This window comes from Acinonyx jubatus, chromosome X, assembly GCF_027475565.1.
Source record: "Acinonyx jubatus isolate Ajub_Pintada_27869175 chromosome X, VMU_Ajub_asm_v1.0, whole genome shotgun sequence".
In the NCBI taxonomy this organism is placed as follows: domain Eukaryota; kingdom Metazoa; phylum Chordata; class Mammalia; order Carnivora; family Felidae; genus Acinonyx; species Acinonyx jubatus.
Window position 1 is genome coordinate 81,768,608 of NC_069389.1, and position 27,086 is coordinate 81,795,693.

A 27,086-nucleotide genomic window follows, 5' to 3' on the forward strand; every position below is an offset into this window, starting at 1 on the left:
CTCTCTCTCTCTCTCTCTCTCTCTGTCCCTCCCCCAATTTATCTCTCTAAATAAATAAATAAATAAATAAAATAAAAAACTGCTAATACCAAGTATTGGTGAAGGATGTGGAGCAATAGGAACTCCCACACGCTGTTTGTGAAACTGTATTTTGCGCAACCATTTTAGAGAAGAGCTTGGCATTATCTACTAAGGGTGAAAACATACATGCCCTGTGACACAGCAACTTTACCTGTGGGTATATACTGACAGATATGTATGCATATGTGTACCAAGAATCTTCAGAACCACATTATTTGCAACATCCCCAATTGGACACAGTCCAAATCTCCATTAATGGCATAATGGAAAAATTAAAAATGTGTTCTCTTCAAATAATAATATACTATACCATGCAGTATGTACACAGCTACATGGATCAATCTCACATTTACGATGTGGAAGAAAAGAATCAAACACAAGAGTACTTTATTGTATGGTTCCCTTAACATGAAGTTCAAAAACAGGCAAAACTAATCTCTGGTGTTAAAAGTGAAGGTGGTGGGGGCGCCTAGGTGGCTCAGTTGGTTGTCCGACTTAGGCACGGGTCATGATCTCAGGGTTCATGGGTTTGAGCCCCGTGTCAGGCTCTGTGTTGACAGCTCGGCGTCTGGAGCCTGCTTCGGATTCTATGTCTCCCTCTCTCTCTGCCTCTCTGCTGTTCGTGCTGGGTCTCTCTGTCTCTCAAGAAAAAAAAAACATTAATTTTTTTTAAAGTGAAAGTGTTGGTAGCCTTTGGAGAAGAAGAAAATAATAATAGGGAGTGGGCATAGAGGAGCACCTGAGTGCTGGTGAAATGCTATTTCCTCACTTCGGTGGTAGTTATACATTTATAGTGACTTTGTGAAATTACATTGAGTTGTACATTTACTCCCTGTGTGTGTTTCTGTGTTATACTTTATAATGAAATTAAATCTCTATACATCATTTTCCATTTCTAATCTTTCACTCACTATTCTTTTTGACACTCTAGAACATATCCAATTCAGATCACTGTACTTGCTTAGCTCCTCTATGAAGCGTTTCCTAACCCCTCCACATAGAATTGTAGACTCTTTTCTTTGGGTCCATACTGTAACATAATACTTACAATAATATATTATTCTTATGTGTTTGTTGTCTCCTATTATGAAGTTGTAAATCTCTCAAGGGCAAAGATTATTCATCTTTTTATCTCCAAACTGAGTAGAGTGCCTAGTACCACAGGCATTTAATACATATTTGTTGGAAGAATGAGTTGTAAATATCTTTTTCATTTTACACACATGGAAACCAGTACTCATAAAGGTGAAGTATTCTTCCCAAGGTCACACAGTTACTAGATTGATGGACTAGGTTTGGACCCAGATCTATCTTATTCTAAAGCTGGTGCTTCTGTTTTCTGCACTGCCAGATCATCTGTGTTAGCTTACTTAATCTTTACCACATCCCCATGACCTCAGTACTAGTATCATCCCCATCTTATATATGAGGCAGCTGAGGCTCAGAGGGGCTCAGTAACCTGTTCAGGATCACACCCTTCGGAAGTAGTCAAGCTGTGATTCAAATTTAGGTGTCCCCAAGTTTCAAAGCCCTTGCTTTTAACACTATATCACATTTGTGATGTACCTCATAATACATTTAGAGTACACAGTACTTCAAAACCATGTAGATTACCTCCTGTCAGAGCAGAGTATAAATACAGCATTGTCATTTCAGGGTTTGGTGTCCAAAAAGGTCTTATTCTAATATTATTCTGCTTTTTTAAGGGGGTTTCTTTTCCCAATAAGTATACACATGGAATTTTTTTATCCTTAAAACCGCTATGTTACAGATGGTGGTTAATAGAACTCTGGACAAGATCTGAGTTTCAATTTGGGCTAATTATGTAATCTCCTCTCCAAAACTGTATTTATTCATCTCTAAAAGGGGGTATTAGTAGTACTTACCTTGGGGCGCCTGGGTGGCTTAGTCGGTTAGGCATCTGACTCTTGATTTCGGCTCAGGTCATGATCTCAAGGTTCATAGGTTTGAGCCCCATGTCGGGCTCTGTGCTGACAGCTCAGAGCCTGGAGCCTGATTCAGATTCTGTCTCTGCCCCTCCCCAATCATTCTCTGTCTCTCTCTCTCTCTGTCTATCTCAAAAGTAAATAAATAAAATAAAAAAAAATACACACCTGGTTTCAAAGAGTTAGCATGAAAGAAGAATATAAAATATCTCAATATTTCTATATTGTTACATGTTGAAATGCTAATATTTTGATATGAATTAAACTATATGATTATAATTAATTTTACTTGTGCTTTTTACTTTTTAAATATGGCTCTTAGAGAATAAAAATCATACATGTGTTTCACATTGTATTTTCATTGCAAAGACCTGCTCTGGTGGCTGCATGCTTAACCATGTCTTTTGCTTGAACCAGAGATTAAGCCGATGTTTAACACTGGCAAGAAGCTTGCAGTTTGAGTAAGAAGGATGTAAGAATCAAATATTTCTTTCTAAAAGTATATTGTAATTAATTGCTATGAAAGAATGGAGACCTTCTAGTGTGTTCTGTAGCAAGGGGAACATTTAAACTGGTCCTGAGAAGGGTTAGTAGTGAGGTGAGAAAAAGGGAAAACATGGGTACATTTGGAAGAAGGCTAGTTGTCTAGTTTGGGGACTATGGTAACAGCAAGGAGAGTAGAAGTGGCTGAATAATTAAGTGAAGACCAATTCTAATAGGCCTTGTCCTGGGCCAAGGAGTGGGACTCTATGTTGTTATTTCTAGGGAGCCATTGACAGGTTTCAAGCAAAGATGTAATAAGATGACTTGGTTTTAGGAATGTTAGCCTTCCAGCTATATGGAATGGAGTGGAGGTTGGAGAGGGGATGAGGGTGGAGACAGAAAAACTACCAGACTTGGGAGGCTTGTGTCAATAATTCAGGTGACAGGCAATGAGCACCTGAGCTTGATTGGTGGCAGTAGGAATTAGGAAGGCATGTGTTCAGTTTGGGAAATACTGCTGAAGTAGAACTACTAGATTTGGCCGTAGGTTGGTGCAAGTGCTGGAGAATGAGTCAAGTATGATTCAGTGAATGCAAACAAGTGGAGTTCCCCAGTTTTAGAGACTGATAAAGCAGGTCAAATGGGTCGGGGTTTCGAGGTTGTAGACATAACATGACTTAAATGGCTAACCTTAGAGTCCAGGCTGGCCCAGAGGCAAGTGAAGTCCAGTGGGAAGAGGAAGAGAAGGAAGAAGAAAGGCAAGGATTGAATCTTTGGCACCTGGGGAAGCGACTTGCCTTTTTGGCTTCAATTTTCCTACCTGAAAAGGGGAGATTGAACCAGATGATCCTTAAGTGTCCTTCCAAGGTCAATATTCATTCTAAGGTCTGTGTTTATAGTAGAGACATAGTATGCTCTACATCAATAGGGCATAATAAAATTACCTTAGGTACCAGTCCTATTTTGTTCTTGAGATCTGTTTCTATTAGCTGCCTTTCTCCCCCTTGAACTTGTGATCAACTCTTTGCAAAGTTTTCTATCATGATAAATTTATAGATTCTAAATTTGATGAAAGGGAGGGGAAGGAAGGGAGAACTTGTGGACTATTTAAAGATCATTTAAATATTTGGTTGCCTGAAAAGGTACAGTGACTAACATACAAGGGAAAAATATATAACTTAACTATAAGGAATTAATGAACCAAAAGTGTTTAGCATCAGCTTAAAGCTTTGAGGCCTTTCCTTCTTACTGATTCCAAACAGAATAAATCTATAAATGATAATAGTGCCTGATTTATTTTTTTAAACTTTTTTAATGTTTACTTATTTTTAAAAAATTTTTTAAATGTTTATTTATTTTTGAGAAAGACAGAGACAGAGTGTGAGTGGGGGAGGAGCAGAGAGAGAGGGAGACATAGAATCCGAAGCAGGCTCCAGGCTCCGAGCCATCAGCACAGAGCCCGATGCGGGGCTCGAACTCACAGAGCTGTGAGACCGTGACCTGAGCCTAAGTCAGACGCTCAACCAACTGAACCACCCAGGTGCCCCTATTTTTTATTTTCTTAAAGATATTTTAAATGTTCATTTATTTTTGAGAGACAGAGAGAGAGAGAGAGAGAGAGAGAGCAAGGGAGAGGCAGGGAGAGGGGGAGACACAGAATCCAAAGCAGGCTCCAGTCTCTGAGCTGTCAGCACAAAGCCCGATGCAGGGCTCGAACTCACGAACCGTGAGATCATGACCCGAGCTGAGGTCGGATGCTTAACCAACTGAACCACCCAGGTGCCCCAATAACGCTCAATTTAAATTACTTCCAGCAAGTGCCACTTTTCAGGGCCTGTGAGACATGCTGCTCTGTCAACTGCACTTTGCAGTGTACACAGCAAATCAATGTGGATAGAAACAATTGCAATTTAGGACAATTTGCCATTGTATCTTTTCACTGCATAAAATTGCTTTTGACTGAAATGATATTAATTACATGTATAACGTGGTCTATGGTTTTCTACACAGATTGCCCTGCTGGAAAAAAAAAAAAAGAAAGAAAGAAGATGATCCCAACAGTAGGTCCCACTCTGTCAGACTCCTTCAGAAGTTGAGGAGAGGAGGTACAGGCCAAGAAAGTGAAGCAGAAGCAAAAAAGATTTCAGCAGGGAGTGATCCACAAAATGTCTTTTCCTCTGGGAATTTCACAGGTCTCAATAGAGAACAAGTCCTTATCAAAATTGTCAAGTGGGCAGCCAGATAAAGGGGAGGAAGCATAGAATAGAGTGTTGTCTTTGAGGCGGGGGCAGAGACAGTTTGAACAGTGTGTCTTTGTGGCCCAGGATGTTATAAACAAATGACCCTGAAGCTGAAGCACTAGGAGACAGCATAGTCATCCAATGACCTTACAGCAAAATTAGGTTGCCACACTCATGATGTCTTATAACCCTTACTGCAGTATTTATCCAATGGAATCTAGGAACCACCGGTGTCAGTATCAGAGGTTGGGGAAAATTTTTTTCAAAACATGGATTCTCTGACTCGAAGGCTCCACTCCATATCTACTGAATTAGAATTTTTGGAGATGGGGCCTAAGGATGCACTTTAATAAGCTCCCAGGTGACTTGCATGCATACAAAAGTTTCAGAACTATTGCCTCACTACAGCAAAATCCTTAAGGTACATATCATGTTATGTGTAGTGCTTGGCACAGTGATGCTGAATGAATTATTACAGACTAAGCAATGCTAATACGTGATTGGCTTTTACATTACTGGTCCAAAGCCAGGTTTTCTTTTCCTTCTTTTTTAATTCTTCAATATCCCTGAACAATATCGGAGTGATAGGCTGAGAAGACAGGGCATAGGCAGAGAACATTACCTCCTTCACAGAAAAAACTGAGACAATATGTCCAACTCCCTCAACTTCCTTCTTGCCTTGTTCCCATTCTTTTTTTTTTTTTTTTCATTTAGCTTTTTTTTTTATTTTTAACTAATCTCTACACTCAACATGGGGCTTGAACTCACAACCCTAAGATCAAGCATCACTTGCTTTACCAATTGAGCCAGCCAGGCACCCCACCTTGTTCCCATTCTTAAGTGGAAGGCATTCAGTTTATTACCATTGTGATATTAGCTGCAGATTTTTCAAGGCTATTCTTTAAAAGATTAATGAATTTTTTTTTAATGTTTATTTTTAAGAGAGAGAGATAGACAGAGCATGAGAAGGAGAGGGGCAGAGAGAGAGGGAGACACAGAATGAGAAGCAAGCTCCAGGCTCTGAACTGTCAGCTCAGAGTCAGACACAGGGCTCGAACCCATGGACAGCCGACCACAGAATCATGATCTGAGCTGAAGCTGAACACACAGGTGCTCCATAGATTAATTAAATTTCTATTCCTAGATTACTAAGAGTTTTTTTTTTTAATTCAGAAATGGAGGTTGAGTTTTGTCAAATGCTTTTGCTGTATCTATTGAAATGATAGAATGATTTTTCTTCTTTAGTCTGTTAATATGGTAATTACACTGATTTTTGAATGCTTAAACTTTGTGTTTCAGAAACTCTTGAAAGATTCCAAAAGAGACAATGGCCTTGCTCTGGACCTAACTTATTTGCTGAGATCATCTCAAAAGTTACAGATTTTTTTGTTTGTTCTGTTATTGGTGGTGATTGTTTTTTTCTTAAGTTTATTTAGTTTGAGAGAGAGAGAGAACTCACACAATCAGGGAAGGAGCAGAGAGAGGTGGAGAGGGAGAATCCCGAGCAGACTCCTCACTGTCAGCACAGAGCCCGATGTGAGGCTCCATCCCATGAGCCTTGAGATCATGACCTGGGCTGAAATCAAGTTGGATGCTTAACTGATTGAGCTACCCAGGCACCCCTGTGGTGATTATTTTTAAAGAGTAACATTCCTGGTATTAATAGACTGAAAAGCTAACAGGATTTGGGGCAGTATAAAAACATAAGTGTTTTGTGGAACTGTTTATCATATATCTTGTAATGTGTGTTTATTGTACTTCTATTTTGTTAATTCTATTGCAAGAGTGATACTGTCATGCCTGTTTTGTGTTAGTCGCTTTATTTGTCTGCTACAGGAGGCAGGTGATCTTAGGACCAAAAGAAATTATTTTAGTAAATTAATCCACTAGTAAATTCTAAGTACCATCTCCATTTACTATCTGAGTATCTAAGGAGATAACATTGCAATTTATTTATTTGCTCTATCCTGTGCTTGTAGGTAACATCCAGCTTTTAGCTGAAGAGGTGACAAAGTGATAGACATGTCAGATTGGCTGCTCTTAGAAAGTTTACTTTATGTAGTAGGTGTCCTGCTGTATAGTAGCTGATGTCAGTTTGCCCACTCTATTTAATGGCTCCTCTTTTTCATAGTTTGTTGGGCCTCAATTTTAGGCTAACAAGTAAAGCTAGCAGTAAAGATGGCTTTAGAGTGGCTCCTTCCACTGAAAAAGATTTCATTGGTGAACTTATTTTTTAAATTTACCTGGCTTGCATCTCTTATTATTCTCCATCCCTCTCCTCAGGTCTCCTGTTTACTCAGTGCATGTTCCAAGGGGAGGATATTTGGCAACGACTTGCTATAAATACCCAGTGTTACTGGATATGAAAGTCATATTCAAATTTTTTAACTGTTTGTAGTTTCCTGGATTGGTGAAAACATCCCAGAACACTTAGTGGTAAGGAGCAAAGGAAGAAAAGTGACATTGTTCTCAGCTGGGACAATTTGTTTTTCTTTTTGGTGGAGTAGGAGTGCTCAGTCACAAGGGTGAGTGGGTATAAAGAAGACATAATTAAGTACTAACAGTATTACATGAAGATAGAATACTACTGTATATTCAGATGACTTAAAATTTTCTATTATCGAATTAGTTTTATTCTTCAGGAACTTCTTAAAAGGAAGTAGTAGCAATGTAGTAATAAGTGTGGGGTGAGATAATTTGAAAAGCACCTAGAGAGCTGTCAGAAAATATTCTAAGGGTAGAGGGTATGTACCTGTTTTATTTTTGGAGGCAAAGGAGGTAGGAGGTAAAGAAAGATGTTACTAAGTGTAATTAGTAATGCCACCTATTTGCTGAGTAACAATAAGCCCAAAATTTCAGTGGGGCACAATAATAAGTATTTATTTCTTATATGTCAATTAGGGGTTGTCTAATCTGGGCAGATGGGTTAGGAGGCTATGCCTCAAGCCATAGATCTGACTGGGGTTGGCTCATTGCTGCTGGTTGACTCTTAACTGGTCCAAGTGTTTTCATTCGGGGTGTACTGGATACCCAGGGCAGGCTGTTCTCCTGGCCATGGCAGAGGCACAAGAGGTAAGTGGACAAAGAATCTATACAGACATTTCCCAAAGACATTATACAAATCATCCATAAGAACGTGAAAAGTTGCTTAACATCATGAGTTATCAGGGAAATGCAAACCAAAACCACAGTGAGATGCCACCTCACACACAATAGAATGGCCAAAATCAAAAAGATTATAGGAAGTGTTGGTGAAGATATGGAAAAAACAGTACATTGCTGGTGGGAATGTAGAGTGGTGTAGCCACTTTATAAAGCATTTGACGGCCTCCTGCGTGGCTCAGTTGGTTAAGTGTCTGACTTTGGCTCAGATCATGATCTCATGGTTTGTGAGTTTGAGCTCTGCATTGGGCTCTGTGCTGACAGCTTTGAGACTGGAGCTTGCTTCAGATTCTGTGTCTCCCTCTCTCCCTGCCCCTACCCTGATCATGCTCTGTCTCTCTGTCTCTCAAAAATAAACATTAAAAAAATAAAGCATTTGAGGAAATTGTTAAACACAGTTACTATATGATCCAGTAATTCCATTCCAAGAATTGATATGGTGATCATTGCACAACTGTGTTTTACCAAGCATCATTAAATTAATTAAACTGTATATTTTACATGGGTTAATTGTACACTATGTGAATTATTTCTCAATAAAAAGTGTATACATATACACACACATGTAAAAACATGCATTGCCTTTTTAAAGTTATTTTTAAGTGTTATTTATTTATTTTGAGAGAGACAGAGAGAGAACAAACGTGTGTGAGCAGGGGAAGGGCAGAAAGAGAGTGAGAGAGAATTCCAATCAGCCTTGGCACTGTCAGCGCAGAGCCTGGTGTGTGGCTCAAACTCATGAACCGTGAGATCATGACCTGAGTGAAATCAAGAGTGAAATCAACCATCTGAGCCATCCAGGTTCCAACAAGTATTGCCTTTTAAAGTTCAGGCTTTGGGGCGCCTGGGTGGCTCAGTCAGTTGAGCGTCCGACTTCAGCTCAGGTCATGATCTCACAGTTTGTGAGTTCGGTTTGTGAGTTCGAGCCCCGCGTTGGGCTCTGTGCTGACAGCTCAGAGCCTGGAGCGTGCTTCTGATTCTGCCTCCCTCTCTCTCTGCCCCTCCCCTGCTCATGCTCTGTCTCTCTCTGTCTCTCAAAAATAAATAAATGTAAAAAAAAGCATTTAAAATTTAGGCTTAGAACTGGCACACTATCACTTCTATATATCTTCCATTAGCCAAGGCAAGTCATATGGCTGAGCCCAAATTCAAAGGGTAAGGAAATACACTTGGCCTTAATAGGAGGAACTGCAAATTCAAATGGCAGTGGGTATGGATGCAATGTGGAGTAAAGAATTTGTGTCAATAATTTAATCTAATACACTTCTCTGACCTTTCCTCCTTTTCTTATTATTCATATTTATTCATATTCTAGGGCTAATTCAGACTAGAACAACTGGTCATTACCCTATTGTGATATTCAATTCAGATACCTGAAAACAACACTTAGATAACTTTACATGTTTTCCCTTTCCTTTTAAAGATTGCATAAAGATCTATGTTCCTTTAAAATTTTTTAGACATTATTTTCTTATACTTGACTTTTTTCTGCAACATTTTTATTTTATAAAGAATCATGTTCTCAAGACATATCCTCTAGTACAATACCAGTTTTCAGGAAATAAAAACAGGTGGAATCTACCTGTTATACAATACTTAGGACAACTTGATTGACTGTAGTATTTCTCACTGTAATAATTCAACTGAGATTTTTAACTGATACTTCAAATAAAGAATGTAAACATTCTTGTTGGACAGCAAGAGTAGATTTCAGATAAAAGGAGCCTGGGTAGCTTGGCTGGTTAAGTGTCTGACTCTTGATTTCAGTTCAGGTCACGATCTTGTAGTACATGAGTTCAAGGCCAACGTTGGGCTCTGTGCTGGCAACATGGAGCCTGCTTGGGATTCTCTATCTCCTCTCTCTCTGCCCCTCCCACTAGTTCTCTCTCTCTCTCTCACTCTCTCCCTCTCAAAAATAAATAAATTTTAAATAATAAAAAACACCTGCTAAAAAAAGAAGAGTAGATTTCAGGGAAATGCAAACTCTTTGGTTGCAATGAGATTGATTGAAATAAGTGTATGAGACTGAAAAGCATCTCATGAAAGTTTATTTTTACTTAATAAAACATATACACTTTGTTTTTGTCATAGTTAGCTATTGTTAAAACATTAGATGAATCTATTTTATACTAATTTGTATTTTTCTCTACAATACCATCAAGAGCCTCTCGTGATAACAAAGAAGAGATGCTTCAGAAATAAAAAGTAATAAAGGTTAATTCTGAATCTGGTAATACATTGTAAGCTTTTGAAATGTGCATATCTTCTGATCCTGTAATTCTGCTTCTAGAAATTTATCCAAATGAAATAATCAGAGTTTGGCATAGACCCATTGTGTTGTATGTATTATGTTGACTAATATGAAGTTGCCAATATTTGACCATTTGGACCTATAACAACAGAAATTATATATGTTTCAATGTGATATAAAGATGTTCATCACAGTATTAATTATGATGAAGATCACTTGGGGTAATTGAAATGTCCAACAATAAGATACTGGTTAAATAAATTATGGCAACAGATATACTAGAATTCTATGAAGTCTTTAAAATTATAACGATTTAAATGTATTTTTATTGTTACCAAATGAGTATGTTCATGATATATTATTAAGAAAAAAATGATATTACAAAACAGAACTTATAATATGATTCAATTTTATTAAAATTATATATATTTACATATATATCTATATTTAGCTGAAGTGACTAGAATAATATACACCAAAATTTTCATAGCTATTCTCTCTAGGATTGTATTTTTAATTTTTACAGTCTTTATTTGGATTATCTGTATTTTTTAACTTTTGATTTTAGAGCATAATTTTAAGTTATGTAAAAATCAATTCTATAAGAAAATCATAAGTTATGATCATTTGTAGTAGGAAAAGACACAATTTTGTAACCTATTTGTTCAAACCCAGCTTGTTTGCTTGCTTGTTGGCTTCCATCCTTCCTTCCTTTCTTTCTTTTTTTTTCCTTCCTTTCTTTCTTTTCTAATTACAGCAACTTGATTTGAGGGTTTTGTTTTATAAAGGTCAACACAGAAGCCAACCTCAGTCACATAGGTGGTAAGGGAGGGATACACTGTGGGTGGCACACAAGACCGACATTCTGTCTTCCTGAAAGCAAATGCCATGAACACCAACTACGGAGGATGTGATGGAGAACAGGCACACCCATGGAATATGACTATGCATCCCAGGACTGGGCTCCTTCAGCCAGCAGTGCACCATGAGCACATGGCACCCTGAATAGGCCCTGGGGACAGGGAACTGAAACCTTGCATTATTTTAAAGCATCATGTACAATAAAAAACTTGCATTTAGGAATCCCTATTTCCAGCTTGTAGCACTCAAAACAAGTGATGGTGCATATACGGATTGTATGAGGTATCCCTGAGCTTACTTTGCCTGATAAGGTGAAAATATATTTGCTATTATTTTTACAACTTTTGCATTATAGCATAAATATTAGACAGCAATTCATTCACAGCATATTCCATTTTGAGGGAAAATATCACATAGATAATCGATCCAATAAATAAACTAAAACTTTCCATTTACTACCCATTATACTCACTCACACCCCTCATAATTAAAGAAAGTAACTTTCTTATCAAGAACTATTATATTTTTAATGTTTAAATTAGTTCATACATTTGGTAAGGTTTTTTTTTTAACTGAATTTAATATTATGTTGGATAATGTCACAATAGAAAAAATATTTTAAACATATTCATTAGCGTTTGACTTATACTTCTTCAATTACAAAAGAAGAATATTTATTAAGTTAATTGAACATTGATCTTAATACAATTTGAACTGAATTTGACTTGTGAAATCCAAGAAGACCTGAAAAATACAAAATGGAGTCATCATTATCACTAATGACATGTAACAAATTTTTAATCACAGGGGAAAGGTTTGTCAACATAAACAAGATAATAAATGCATTTGCTAATTTTTCCTATACAATCAGCATTCACCACGGTATTGGTTTTAGGTGCATATGTCTGTGTGTATATGTGTGTATATAAATCTGTATGTTTATATGTGTGTAAATACCTACATTTAGATCTATCTATCTGCCTATATGTTTGTGTAGGTTGTGTGTGCATGTATACCTATGTATATGATTGCATGTAGATGTGTGTTCAAGCATGTGCATTTAATATAAAATGTCATGTTTATATGTATATGTTGTGTACATATGCATATCAGCCCAAGATGTAGAATGCTTTAGGACCATTCAAAACCAACTTAAATGTCAATATACTCAGAAAGAGTCCTATTAGTAATGGAAACATAAAGTTATTTCTGATTTTTGATAAGCAGGATAAAAAAAATAATGAGCCCATTATACTTACAGTATACTTCTGAGGCATTTAAGCTTTTAAACTTGCTTTGATCACCTTGCTAGACAGAGAAAAGTAGAATTAGTTCCTGTTTAAACTGAAGTGTGTTTATTCTTCATATCTTACATTAGAACTACTAGCTCTAATAGATTTGGGGGCCCTAGGTGTTTTTCCATCTTCGTTTGGGCAGAACCAAGCCAGCCATCTACAGATGGACTTGTCAATTACAAATCAACAGGTGGATTTCATGTGTTAAGGCTGCAACATAAACATGAATGAAAATAATAATCTGACACTAAGTGGGTACATGTTGGCTGATTATCTTCCAGTACCAACAACAAATTGCCAAAAAAGAAGACCATAAGTGACCTTCCTGAAGCTTAGGGCTAACAGGAATCTGGGAATATTGTACTGCATGTTCATGGGGCTCTGGTGAGACTATACTACCTTTCAGGTTAATTTCCTCTCCCAGCTTCTTACATTGAAGGTGGTTGGGCAGGGCCCTGGAGGAATGCCCAACCTTTTATCCCAGACATTGACTTGCCATAGGAGTCAACAATTACTCCAATGTAGGAAATGTTATTGTCTCTCAAGAAACAGCAAATTGTAAGGGTTTTTCAAACCTAGACTCCTAACCCTTAGGTGAGCTTAATACGTTTAGGCTAAAACTTGGAGACAGTCAAGTTCTGTACTATAAGATGCCATCTTTGAAAGGAAAGAGAGCCAGTGGTTCTATTGTGCCTGACTGGTCTGGAGAGCTGGGAGAACAGAGTCATGGGTCTGGTGGGAGGAGCCCTCTAGGCCTGCTGGCTACATGTGAACCTGTTGGTTCCTCTCAGGTATGCTGAGTAGGATGCTCCTATCTTTGGTTCCTTTGGGAGTTGGTCTCCTCAATATCAGCTCCCTTCCCTCCTCCAGAATGACTGTGTTGGTTCAGCTCAATTGTTGGAAGAGCCTGGCTTCAGTTCCCCAGTATTTTTCTCAGCATTTGCTATACTCTGATATCATTGTACTCATTGCCCACTTTACATTCCAAGAATCCTAGAATTTGGAGAAGCCCCTCTGAGACTATCTAATCGAATCTCCCAGCCAGGGCAGATGTCCACATGAAAAGTCAGGCAGATTATTCTTTTTTGTGACACAGGGTAAAATAATATTCTCATTCTCTCTCCAGTCTTGCTGTCCTCCCTCCCCCTCCCCAGTACTGTCACTTGTACAGAACAGACTGTGTTCTGCCACTGTATTTCATTATTTGGATATTTATTTATTTTTGAGAGACAGAGCACAAGTAGAGGAGGAGGAGAGAGAGAGACAGAGAGAGAATCTGAAGCAGGCTCTAGGCTCTGAGCTGTCAGCACGGAGCCCAACGCGGGGCTCGAACTCATGAACTGCAAGATCCTGACCCGAGCCAAAGTCAGAAGCTCAACCGACGGAGCCACCCAGGCATCCTGTATTTCATTATTTGGAAACCACCACCCTCCACTTCCCCAAATTGGACCATCGTAAGCAGTCACAAAAAGCATCCTTTTCCCCCAAGGTGCCATTAGATCTAGACCTCTTTTGGGTAAGTTCTATTCCTTATTCCTAGCCAACGAGTCTAGGCACTGTTATATTGCTAGAAAAGCCCTGAGGGTGTGGCCTCCGTCCCTGACCATACTGTTGCCAGAGAGAGTTTCCAAAAACATGGGTCTCTTCTACTCAAAAGCCTTCAATAACTCTCCATTGCCAACAGAATGAAGGCAACACGTCTTAGCTAGGCACTCAAGGCCTCCCCAAAGTTGTTTTGTATAATAGTGTTATTTCTCAAATACTGTTCCCAACCCCAACTTTGCTCCCCTTTATTCCCACACATAATTTGAACTGACTTGCCTCTTTTTTTTCAAGCTGCTCCCACTGCTAGAAATTCTCTGCCCACCATCTTTGTCAGTTGAAATCCCATTTATCCTTCAAGGTTCAAGTAATTGTCCCCTCTTCTCTGAAGCATCCCCCAATCTTTCCATTCAAAATAATCACTTCCTCCCCAGGACCTTCCAACAACATTCTTTAGCAACCCTGGTGGCACTTGCCTAATATCTTACTGGCTATTGTCTGCTACTGCAGGGCAAGGACTAAGTCTGCATTGTGTCTGTAGCCTCCATGGTGTCCGTCACGGTGTCATGCAACACTGGGCTCTCCATTTGGGGCTTGACAAGGCTCTACATGATCTGGCTTTTGCCTAATACCTTATCCATATCTCCAGCCACTTTCCTCCTTTCTGCAGCTTCACTGGCCTTATGTCAATGCTTCAAAAATGCTAAGTGCTTTCCTACCTTGGGGCTTTTGCCCACACAGTCCTCCCTGCCTGAAATGCTTATCCATCTTTTCTTCATCTGGTCAACTCCTGCTCATCCTTCTCACCTCAGCTTAAAACATTAGTTCTCAAGGAAGCCCGCCTGGAACTCTCAGAAAACAAAAACAAAAACAAAAACAAAAACAAACAGAACAAAACAAAAAAAAACCTATACATTTATCACCCCATCAGGCATCTCATAAGCTTGTAGTCATAGAAGAAGAAGTGAATGATGGAGAGTGGAAGTCTCAAAACAGACCCACCTTTTCCTTCCACCCCATGACTAGGAAATGCACAGTAACTGCCTGCCCCGTGGGCTGTCAGTCAGAAGTGACTATCTGGATTTAAAGGATAGACAAGACCTGCTCCTTCACTAGGATGCCCAGCCCTTCCCAGACTAATTCCTTGCCCCTTTGAGCACAAATGGTTCTTAAGACTCTTCCAAGTTACCTGCTTATCATTGAGAAGAGGAGCAAAATGTGTCAGAAAGAAGGGTCTGGCCAGATGGAGCCTAAAGCTTCATTTGTTATTGCAAAGCTTCTTGTCTTGGAACTTCATGATGTCTTAGTCCTCAGTGATCACCAATTTGAGATCATAACTATGCAATAAGAGTAAAAGATAAAGTTAGAGAAACTCAGGTGGGGGCCGGAGGGTGGAAAACAAAGCATATATAGGAGCAGTATCTATAATGAGGCAGATCAGGGCAGAGTTATGGCATTCTAATTTTATCGATTCTGGAAGGGCTTTCCATCACTTTCTAGTGCTTCTGAGTTGTGAAAATTGCCTAAAATTAACCTTCTAGGCAAAGGTTACAAATTGGCAGTTGTAGGCTGAATCTGGTTCTCAGACTTGTTTTAGTTGGCCACCACAGTGTTGATAAAATATATTTGAATTAGTTTCCAACATTTAAGGATTGGAAGATTTCATATACTTTTTTTTTTTTTTTTTTTTTTTTTAGTTTTGGATTCTCTTGAAAAACTGGAGAATCTGGCAGCCCAACCCCACATTTCCATCCAGCAACAGTCAGCTGGAGCTAAGTGTGGCCATCCCCTCTGGATGAGACTTATTTTTCCTTGGTTCTTCACAGTCCCCATCTGGTTTGCCTCCCTAAATTTTACCTGCCTGTCTCAGTAGGCATTTGAGTTTGCACCCTTGATATTTTTTTAAAGTTTTATTATAGGAACATATACAAAAGCAGAGAGAATCATATGAGGAACCCCAAGCACTCATCACCCAGTTTGAATAACTGTCATTCATAGCCAATATTATTACATCAATGCCCTCACCCATTATCTGATACTCCTATCCCCCACTGGATTATTTTGAAGCAAATCCAGACATCATATCAGACATCATACCATTTTATCACTAAATATCTCAATATGTATCTCTAAAAGACAGACTTTTTTAATAAACAGAACTATAGTTTCATTATCACAGCCAAAATATTATCAATTCTTTATTATAATCAAATATCCACTGTGCTGTTAAAAACCGTTTATTTGAGAGAGAGAGAGTGCGAGAGTGTGCACAAATGTGTGGGGGTGGGAAGGGGCAGAGAAAGAGGGGGACTCTTGGCTTTTCATCCTAAGAGCTAACTTATCATATACTCAAAAACAAGTGCCTAGTGAGGCCAGGAAATATTTTCTGGACTTTAAGGGAGCAGCACATGTTTGAGAGTATCAAAGCAGGCTCTGTGCTGATAGCAGAGAACCCGATGCAGAGCTCAAACTCACAAAACCATGAGCTCATGGCCTGAGCCGAAGTTGGACGCTTAACCTACTGCACCACCCAGGCACCCCCACTCTTTTAACTTTTTAATTATTTTCCATGTTATTCACCTCATCTGATTTCCTTTCTCTTTCTTTGGGGAAGAAATAAGAATGGGAAGCGTTGGTCTAGGAAAGGATGATGGGAATAGAAATATGAATATTATATTCTGATCTCTAGAAAGTAATAGATGGAATGATTCCTTATGACTTCATAACACATTTATCTCTTTATATGGGTTCTGCGGTCATAATTTTGTATGAGACAGATACAGAAGGTTAAGTAGCTTGTTCAATTATAGACATAGTAAAAGAGCTGTGACAAGAACTCAGACCACCTGACTCCCAGGTGGGAGTTGTGCCATATAGGAAAGGTGACATGACAGGTTATATTGTGATGATAGAAGACAGTATGGAGTAATAGCAGTGAAGATTTTCTGACTGCTTACTCTGTGGCTAGGAGTTGTGCGAGGTACCTAAGTCATATTAGTATTATTTATCCTTCTTATCAGTTCTCTATTCTTCCAGTCTTATAGAGAAAGATGCTAAATACATAGACATTAAGTAACTTTCCCAGGAACAAACACTTAGAACAAACAATTGGCAGAACTAGAATTGGAAGCCAGATCACTCTAACCCTAGCATCCCAGTGCTTTACTACTGTATTAAACTTGACATGGCAAGGGCTTTGGAGTTGGACAAACGTGACTCTGAATCCTAGCTTTTATTCACTTTGTGACTGTGGGTAACAACTTCCTCATCTTCAAGTAAGGATAATAGTACCTAACTCTTAAGGTTAATGTGATGATGAAACAAAATCATCCATTTAAATTATTTAGCACATCACTTTGCACAGAGTAAAGGCTCAATAAATGAAAGCTACCAAGAGGGGGTGGTTTATAGTACTATCTCGACCAATGTGCCCAAGAAAAAAGGAAATTTTATTCCTCTCTGACCAGCCCCTTAGGCTAGTCCCATTTTATGTAATCCCAGCAATATGTGGTTCATGATTCATGTTTTCATACATTTTTTATATGTGAAATACAATTAAATTATATTTTATACTTCAAAATGAAAGTGCATTCTCATACTAAAGATTTTAATTGTCAGAGACACAATAGGTTTGATGTGGAAATTCCAAATTCAGTCTGCCACAAGCTGGATGGACTCTTGGCTTTTCATCCTAAGAGGTAACCTATCATATGCTCAAAAACTAGTGCCTAGTGCGGCCAGAAAATATTTTCTGGAATTTAAGGGAGCAGTGCATGTTTGAGAAAGTCTTGGGATGGTGTGAAAATTTTACAGATCTGATAGACCTGAAGCAAGGCTATAATGGGAGTGTGATTTCAAGCTCCCCTGTCCTCTTTCCCTCATCTCTGAGTACCTACAGGTTCCCCAGTGTTTTAAGGATGAAGGCAGAAGCACAAAAAGTGGGCAAGCAGGAATAAACAAAGTGGTACAGAATGTACCAAGCAGAAACAACCCATTTCTAGAAAGATGTCTCCAATGTTCTGGGACACAGAAAAGGCAGGGGCCAAGGCTAGGCCTGCTAATGTTTGCTGGCCTCAGGAAAAGAAGGTTAAGGGCAGAGAGCACCAGGATCAGTGTAAGGGGACTCCCTTGCACAGCTTTCACTTGGCTAATGTTTTAGATTCCTATGGCTGCTGTAATGTATTATCACAAACTGGCTTAGAACACATCTTTATTATCTTATAGCTCTGTAGGTTAGAAGTCCAGTATGAGTCTCCCTAGGCTCAAGTCAAGGTGTCAGCAGAACTGTGTGTTCCCTTGTGGAGGCTCTGGGAACTAATATGCTTCCTTGTTGTTTCCAGCCTACATTCTTTGATTCATGACCCCTTTCTTCCATCTTCAAAGCCAGTGATGGCCATTTGAGTCCTTTTCACATCTCATAGCTCTGACCTACTCTTCTGTGTTCTTCTTTTACTTTTAAGGATCCCTGTACTTACATTGGGCCCACCCGGATAAACCAGATCATCTTCCTATTTTATTTTATTTTAAATTTTTTAAATGTTTATTTATTTTTTATTTTTGAGAGAGAGACAGAGCATGAGTAAGGGAGGGGCAGAGAGAGGGAGACACAGAATCCAAAGCAGGCTCCAGGCTCCAAGCTGCCAGCACAGAGCCCCATGTGGAGCTCGAATTCACCAACCATGAGGTCATGATCTGAGCTGAAGTCAGCTGCTTAACCGACTGAGCCACCCAGGCACCCCAATCATCTTCCTATTTTAAAGTCAGCTGATTAACAACCTTAATTATATCTTCTACCTTAATTCTCCATTGCCATGTAACATAACATATTCACTATTCTGGGGAATAAGGCATGGACATCCTTGGGAGGAGGTTATTACTCTGCTTACCACAGCTACCAAATGTCACAGAAAGAATTGGCCTCTGTTATTGAAGACAAAATAGATTAGGGGTGCCTGAGTGGCTTAGTAGGTTAAGCACCCGATTCTTGGTGTCAGCTCAGGTCATAATCTCACGGTTTGTGGGTTCGAGCCCCACGTAGCGTTCTGCACTGGCAGTGCAGAGCTTGCTTGGGATTCTCTGTCTCTCTCTCTCTCTCTTGCTCTCTCTCTCTCTCAAAATAAGTAAATAAATGAATTAAAAAAAACAGAATACATTAGGGCAGGTGTGAGTTTTCAGCAATACTGACAAAATATTTAAGATTCAGGTGTTATTTATAAAATGGCCCATTATGGATCTGTTCTTAAATGGAAAGACAGCATATTTGTAAATATGACAATTTGCTCCCAATGATTTTCTAAATTTAACACAATTTCAGTTAAAAAGGAAAAATATGGGGGCGCCTGGGTGGCTCAGTCAGTTGAGCATCCGACTCTTGATTTGGGCTCAGGTCATGATCTTGCGGTTTGTGAGTTCGAGCCCCATGTTAGACTCTGTGCTGAACTTGAAGCCTGCTTAAGATTCTTTCTCTCCCTCCCACTGTCCCTCTCCCTTGCTCTCACATGCACACTCACTCTCTCTCTAAAAAAGGAAAAATATGCAAGAAAACAAAAAGACTAGTCTAAAGAGTAAGAAATGAAGATTCATCTCATCACACATTAGAACAAGCTATAAAGCAGTAATCTTTAAGACTGTGATGTTGGCTCATAAGTGAAATATTTATCAGTGGAACAGAGGAGAGAGATTGGAAATGGCTTTTAGCATACATAACATGAACAGATGTCAAATATGCACCATAAAACAATGAGCAAAATATTGTATATTTAATAAGTGCTTTGAAACAACTGGATAGTGATGGGAAAAGCTAATTTAGAATTATGCATCTTCCACTATCTGGCACAAATGATCTCATCTGGGATTTTAACTGAGGTAAAATCAGGTAAAATCATATCTAAAGAATAGAATAGACTATCCTTCATGAGCACAACTATTTGATAAAACAGAATCCTGACTATGGGGAAGAAAACAATTTGCAGAACAAAAGGCACACAGAATAAGTTAACACTTGTAAAAAATGTAAACCTCATTATGCGACAAGGAAGTATAAATACAACAAAGTACCATTTTATACCCATTTAATCCACCAAAACATTGTTTTGAAAGATAAAATCCCAATATTCGTGAGGCTGTGGGTAAATACATGTGTTGGCACTGGTGATCATAGTAACACAGTAGGAAGCATTTATTGTGCCCATCTTCCCCATAATATTGCTGTGCAGAAGTAATTTTATTTTCCACATCTCATAATTGAGGCAACTGTGATTTAGGGAGGTGGAGTAACTAGTCTATCCCCACATAGCTAGTATAGGCAGAACCAGCCTAACAACGTTTTGTTGACGTCCAAACCCTGTGTTCTTAACTAAAAGCCTGTGTACACTGCCTTCCATAGCAATATGTAGCTAGAGCAATGAAGAAATCCTTACCCTCTGACTATTGTATTCCCGACCCCAGAACTTTGGCCTGAGAAAAAAATTTCAAAGAAAAAAAGATTATATATATATATATATCTGTTTCTGCCCACAAAGATGTTTAGTAATTCAACAAGTAGCTACTGATTGATCATCATCAGAAAAAAAAACATAAATGAATGATAGTATATGAATGCAAACATGAAAATGATCAATGTGAAGACTATGATAAAATGTGGAAAATAGTTATGAAATACTGTTAAGTAAAAAATGGAGCACACTATTGGCTATCCTCCATGTAGAAACAAACAGTTGGTCATAGGGTGAGATTAAGAGGTAAATTTTGTCAGATTATGAGATTTGGGATGGGAACTGGGGGGAAACTTTCAGTAGGAACGTTTGCAGTGGGGACACGACTGCTTGACTTTTGCGAAACCAGACTGCACATTTTTGTATTGATTCTCTATAGAAGCCAACTTTGCAAAAATGGTCTGTGTGCCCCAAGGTTGGTGGGTAAACGCTTTAATCTCTGAGAGAACACCCCCTTACCGCCCCCCCCCCCCCGCTCGCCCTCCGCCCTAGAGTGGCTCTTACCCGGTTTCCAGGGAGCAGCCTGTGCTTCTCAATGGCAAGTTAGGAGACGAAGGGACGCGCAGGCAAGTAGGTGCTCGGGCGGTCAGTGGCTTTGCGCTTGCGAAGGGCAGCTCCTGTGATAGCTCAGCTCAGCCCAACCCAGAAGAAGGAATAATTTTCAGTTTCACGTCACTACACTGATCCTTTTTTATGACGGAGTTAAATCCTGTGTCATGGGCTACGGGGCATTCATACTACACTCACTATCCACTTTTTGCAAGCAGAAACCCTCTAGTGGCCAAAGCCGGCAGGCAGGGCAGAACAGGAGTCAGGGTTCTGGAAAAGTGGGGGGTGGGACTGAAAGAGGAGGGGGTTGGAGCGGCTGGGGTGGGGACCTTTTTTATAGTTTGTGTCTATTTGAATTTGTAGGTCCTTGCCAGTTATGGCATTAATTGTTTAAGAGATTGAAAAGACTAAAATGATTTTTTAATCACTAATTTGTTTTTGAAAAGATTTTAAAAAATTAATTTCTTCCTGAATATTTCTTAGTCAATACAGAGTTGGGTCCTGACACCTTCCTGGGGCACCGGCTTTGTTGGTGTAACACCTGGATCACCAGGCTTTCTTCTCTGATGATGAATTGCTCTTGCTTTTTATAGGAAGGAGTTTCATGAAACAGGCCGCTAGATTAATCAAATATTTTCCTAACACCTCAGCCAATTTTAATTCCACATTGGAAAAATTCTGCCATAAGTGGACAATTGACCTCACTGGGAGCGACTCAACAGCTGGTGGAGATGTTCTTTTTTTTCTTCCAAGATTTTATTTAAATTCAAGTTAGTTAACATATACTGTGGTATTGGTCCCAGGAGTAGAATTTAGTGATTCATCACTTACATACAACACCCAATGCTCATCACAAGTGCCTTCCTTAATGCACAATAAGCTGTTTAGCGCATCTTCCCACTCCCTTCCCCTCCAACACCCCTCAATTCATTCTTTATCCTTAAGAGTCCCTTATGGTTTACTTCCTTCTCTGTTTTTATCTTATTTTATTTTTCATTCCCTTCCCCTATGCTCATCTGTTTTCTTTGTTAAATTCAACATATGAGTGAAATCATATGGTATTTGTCTTTCTCTGACTTATGTCGCTTAGCACAATACGTTCTAGTTCCATCCATGTTGTTACAAATGGCAAGATTTCACTCTTCTTGATGGCTGGGTAATATTCCATTGTATAGATACACATTTCCTTGTTCATTCATCAATGGGCATTTATACAATTCATAATTTGGCTATTGTTTATAGTAACATTGCCAACTGTAAACATTGGGGTGCATGTGCCCCTTCCAATAGTATTTTTTTTATCTTTTGGATAAATACCTAGTAGTGCAATTGCTGGATCCTAAGGTAGTTCTGTTTTTAACTTTTTGAGGAACCTCCATACTGTTTTGCAGAGTGGCTGCACCAGTTTGCATTCTGGTGGGGACATTCTAATGTCCAAAAGAAGCACCCAATGAAATGGACTGATGTGACCATTTCAGGATATTTTCAATCTAAAGATCTCATGTGCACATGTGTGCAAGAGAGAAAGAGAGAGAGAGAGAAGAGCCAGTGAATGACCTAGATAAAGCATTTCTGTGAGTGCTCTGCTGCATACCAGGCCCCTAATGGAAGAGGTTATTTAGGTTTTTTATCCATTCTGACATATTTTTGCATATTGTGTAAGGTGACGGTACCTTTCATTCTTTTGCATGTGGATATACAGTTTAACCAGCACCATTTGTTGAAAAGACTGCCCTTTTCTTATTGATTGGTCTTGGAACCCCCGTTGAAAACAATTTGACTATGTAGTATATGTGATGCATGGGCTACTTTTATAACTATTGTCAGATAAACTACACTAATAAACTTTTAAAAACACATTAAAATAAGCACAATTTGAAAACATTGGATTGAAAGGAGGAGTTAGCCACATTCATGCTCTGATCTTGCCTTGCTTATTTAAAGTAGGACACTTCCAGATTCCAATGATATTGTGTGTTCACAGACTGCTTATCATTCACCCAGAGAAAGGGAAATTCCCTTTCTCTTTTTTTTTGAAGTTTATTTATTTTGAGAGAGAAAGAGAGAGAGAGAACCCAAAGGAGGCTCCGAAAGGCCACTGTGAGCCCGATGCAGGGCTTGAACTCACAAACTGTGAAATCATGACCTGAGCCAAAGTTGGACACTTAACCAACTGAGCCACCCAGGCGCCCCCCTTTCTCTTTTAAAAAGGAAAGCTTAAAACAGAGAAAAGGGAACCCATTTAAATGATGAGTTGGAGAGCAAATTAAAAAAAAAACAGGTTGATACCTAATAAATTTGTCTGGTTAATATTTGTCCAGAAATATTGCATGATGATATATTGAAGTAAATCCTTAAAGCATCAGAATGCTCAAGAAATGAGATTCTTCTTCTTCTTTTAAAAAAAATTTAATGTTTATTTTGAGAGACAGAGAGAGAGAAAGAGAGAGAGTGCAAGAGGGGGAGGGGCAGAGAGAGAGGGAAACACAGAATCCAAAGCAGGCTGTCAGCTCAGAGCCAGAGGTGGGGCTCGAACCCACAAACCCCATAAACTGTGAGATCATGACCTGAGCTGAAGTCAGACACTTAACCACTTGAGCCACCCAGGTGACCCATGGGGTTATTCTTCTTAATGGAACTTACTGAAGAATTGAAATTTAATAGGAGATTCATGTTTTTTGTGTATTTCTGTTGAACAAAATGTGAAACCATTAGTTAGTCTGTTTTCCTCTCAAATTTGAACAGGAATTCAATGAATTCAATGTTCGATTCAATGATTATGTATACATCAAAATGACAAAAGACTTTTGGTTTGAAGTCTATCATAGTCACTTTTCAGCTGTGTCATTTTGGGCAGGTTATTTATTTAAAATTTTTTAAGTTTTTTTTTTTTTAATTCCAGTTAGTAAACATACAGTGTAATGTCAGTTTCAGTTGTACAATATAGTGATTCAACCCTTCCATACATAACCCAGTGATCATCATAAGTGCACTCCTTAATCCCCATCACCTTTTTCACCCATTCCCCCACCCACTTGCCCTCTGGTAACCAACAGTTTGTTCTCTAGAGTTAAGAGTCTGTCTCTTGGTTTGGGGTAGGTTATTTAAACTCTTTGTGTCTTAGTTTCCTCATCTGCAGAATGCAATAGCTGTCATTCATGCATATTGCTCAACACAGTATTTGGCACATTGTAAACCCTCAGAAAATTTTAGCTGTTACCATTATCACCATTTATTATTGTTTAAATGTAAAGCACTAGAGTGTGTGCAATGAGGCATCCAGAAAATAGAGGAGACCCAGCTGGAAGCTTCAGGCACTAGTGTTCAGGTAAAGGAATCAAGAATTGCATCCACCAATGGTTAAGTTTCAGCGGAATGCCATAAGTTATGAAGGCTCTGGTCAAATGAGTGATCCATGCCTCAGGCCTATAGAGATTCAGGGAGAGGATGTAATAGCTAGGTAGGCAGGATTGAGAAAGAGGGGAATGAAGAAAGGAGGAGTAAAAGGCAACAGAGAAGTGGTCAAGCACTGAATGACCCAGCTAGATGAGGAAGGGGCACACAGGCGTGGCACAAGCAGAGGTGTAGGGTCAGAAATGAGCATGGCATGGGGCAGTTGGTTGATTCAGTCGGTTAAACATCTGACTCTTGATTTTGCTTCAGGTTATGATCTCATGGCTCCTGGGATCGAGCCCTATGTTGGACTGACAGCACAAAGCCTGCTTGGGATTCTCTCTCTCCCTCTCTCTCTCTGCCCCTCCCCCCCTTGTGCTCCCCCCACCCTTAAAGTAAATAAATAAACTTAAAAAAAAGAGAGATGAGCATGACAGTTTCTGTGTTTCTGCTGTGTGAGGTTGTAGTGTCTCAGAGTTATCATTCCGGAGATCAAAATTCCTTACTTGGATGTGAGTAGGCATTTATACTGAGTGTGTGCCGATCCCTGGGACTTTCTTTAAATGGTTATACAAAGTACAACACAATGAAAACAACAGGAAAAAAACCCTAAAATTAAAAAAAAAAAAGACTTTAAAAAAGGGAAAGAGGAGGGGCTGCTGGGTGCCTCAGTCGGTTAAGTGTCTGACTTCGGCTCAGGTCATGATCTCACAGTTCGTGGGTTTGACCCACGCCTCAGGTTCTATGCTGACAGCTTAGAGCCTGGATCCTACTTCGGATTCTGTGTCTCCCTCTCTCTCTGTCCTTCCCCTGCTTGCGCTCTGTCTCTCTGAAAAATAAACATTTTTTAAAAATTTAAAAGAAGGGAAAGAGGAAAAAAAGACTTTCCCGGCAACCTGCTTTTTCCTGCAATAAATATACAATCCTGATAAACTGAAACTCCCTGCAGGCATCGTTTTATTTAATTGAGATATGGGTGTATAACATTATGAAACTTATCAGTTATGTGGGAGGACGAGCTACACTTATGCAGCAGTCCTTGAAGTGTTGTGGGGAAGTTATTAATAGTTATTAAAAATATCATTTAAATTTTGCCTGTGGATTGAAGCTTTCTCATGGTTCCCAGGGGAGGGGATGATAAGGAGGAGTAGGGTGAGGTAAGGGGACCTTGATTTCTGGCCTTGGCTTTGCTTGTCACTCTTGGGCAGTGACCTCATAACTTGTAAAGATGACTTCCTCATCTTCATCCCACATGTTTACTAGGATCTTGTATCCAGTCTCCTTACTTTCTGTTTGGAGTGAATGGATTAACCATTCTCTAAAACAGAGTGTTAAGCAGAGTCATGAAGCTATAGAATATGTTCATCTGTGGAAGAACAGACCTGGCCATGGGATGTCTGAAGTCTAAACCTCTGTGTTAAATAAATAGAGGAATCAGTTTAGCACACTGCAGTATCTTTCTGACTCCCTGCTGGAGTTGAGGTTTTGAAATGGTATGTGAGCCCATGGAATTCCCTGGACATCCTTGAAAATTCCTTCTGGTTAAAATGAAGAAATAGAATCCTTAGTGTTTTTTGAGGTGTTGGGGCTGGGGACCTGGGTCAGAGGAAATCACATAGTAGAACCCCATCTCTGTCCTGACATTCCCTCATGCCTCATGAATATTTCAATCCTGGTGATACCCCTTAAGGTGATCATTTAAGGGTAAGTAGAGATGAAAAGAAAAGAGAGAGAGCAGTCCCATTGTTTTACCTTGAGATGGGGACTATGGAAGGGGATTTATTTGCATATTAACCTGAGTTCTGTTTTCCTTTCTTCTTTTTTGTAAAGCCCAGGTGGCCAGGGCCACCACCTTGTGCCCCACTGGCTACCTCCCAGGGACACTACCCAGTTGCCACTCACTACCTAGCTTCCTACCCCACAGCGACATCTTGGGGCCCAGCCATGGACATGAGTCTCTTTCTCCCCTGGGTACCCACAGCCTGCTTTTCCACTCCTGACTTTACAACATTTTTTGCTTCATCTTTTTGTCTCCCTTGTTCATGGAGAACTGGTCAGAGACTATTCTTTGGTCCCTACCCCACCTCTTGTTTTTTTTTTTTTCCCTAAACCAAGAATCTTGGGCCAAAAATAGAAAAACTGTGCTCCAACTCTGTAGTTCTCAGAGGCCCTACTTTTGTCTGGGAGCTGTGCTTCAGAAGGATCCAGGTGTATCAATTATGCTGCCCATGCCTGTATGCCGCCTCTTCCCTCACTTGTGTCCCCTTGTTTGTGAAACACAACAGAGTGTGCTTTCAGAAGGAGTCTTTTTGTATTCCTAGAGTCTAAAAATATTTGCATGTAAATGTTGGGAATCCAGACAGTCTCCTTAAGATCTACACTTTGCATGGGGAGGCATACAGACCATTGGGGTGCATTCGAAAACTAAATTTACACCATTCTACCTTGTGTCCCTGCCTCATAGCATTGTGGTGACATCTGAGAAGGAGAGAGTGTGACATTGATCTAGCCAAAGCATAAATAACCACATTTCAAAATGAATACTAATTGCATAATGACAGTTTCTAAACTATTAGCCTACTTTACAAAAAAAGTTAATTCAACACAAGCCCAGAGCTGGCTGTTTCTTATGTGTTATGCTGCCAGTTGGCAGGCACAGCTTTGCAAGGGGATTGGGGGAAATGAAGGTTATTGTAGTGGAAGCACACTCGGTCTTTTGTGAGGAGGGTACAAACTGCATCACTCTCTCAAGCCCCTGCTGTTCAGCGTTCAAGAGTGGACACCAGGAT

At 39.4% G+C, this 27,086-nt stretch overlaps 1 long non-coding RNA gene across 2 annotated transcripts; it reads right to left on the minus strand.

Moving 5' to 3' along the window:
* Nucleotides 1-449: 449 nt before the first annotated feature.
* Nucleotides 450-21,096, minus strand: LOC113597412 (uncharacterized). 2 transcript variants are annotated; one of them, XR_008289810.1, is made up of 4 exons: nucleotides 20,860-21,096; nucleotides 15,051-15,198; nucleotides 12,284-12,332; nucleotides 450-716 (listed from the first exon to the last, which is right to left on the minus strand). It is a non-coding gene; the product is annotated as an uncharacterized LOC113597412 (long non-coding RNA). The 2 variants fall into 2 exon arrangements; XR_003418178.2 differs by lacking the exon at nucleotides 450-716 and adding an exon at nucleotides 10,625-11,768 and having other exon boundaries at nucleotides 20,860-21,095.
* Nucleotides 21,097-27,086: the final 5,990 nt, after the last annotated feature.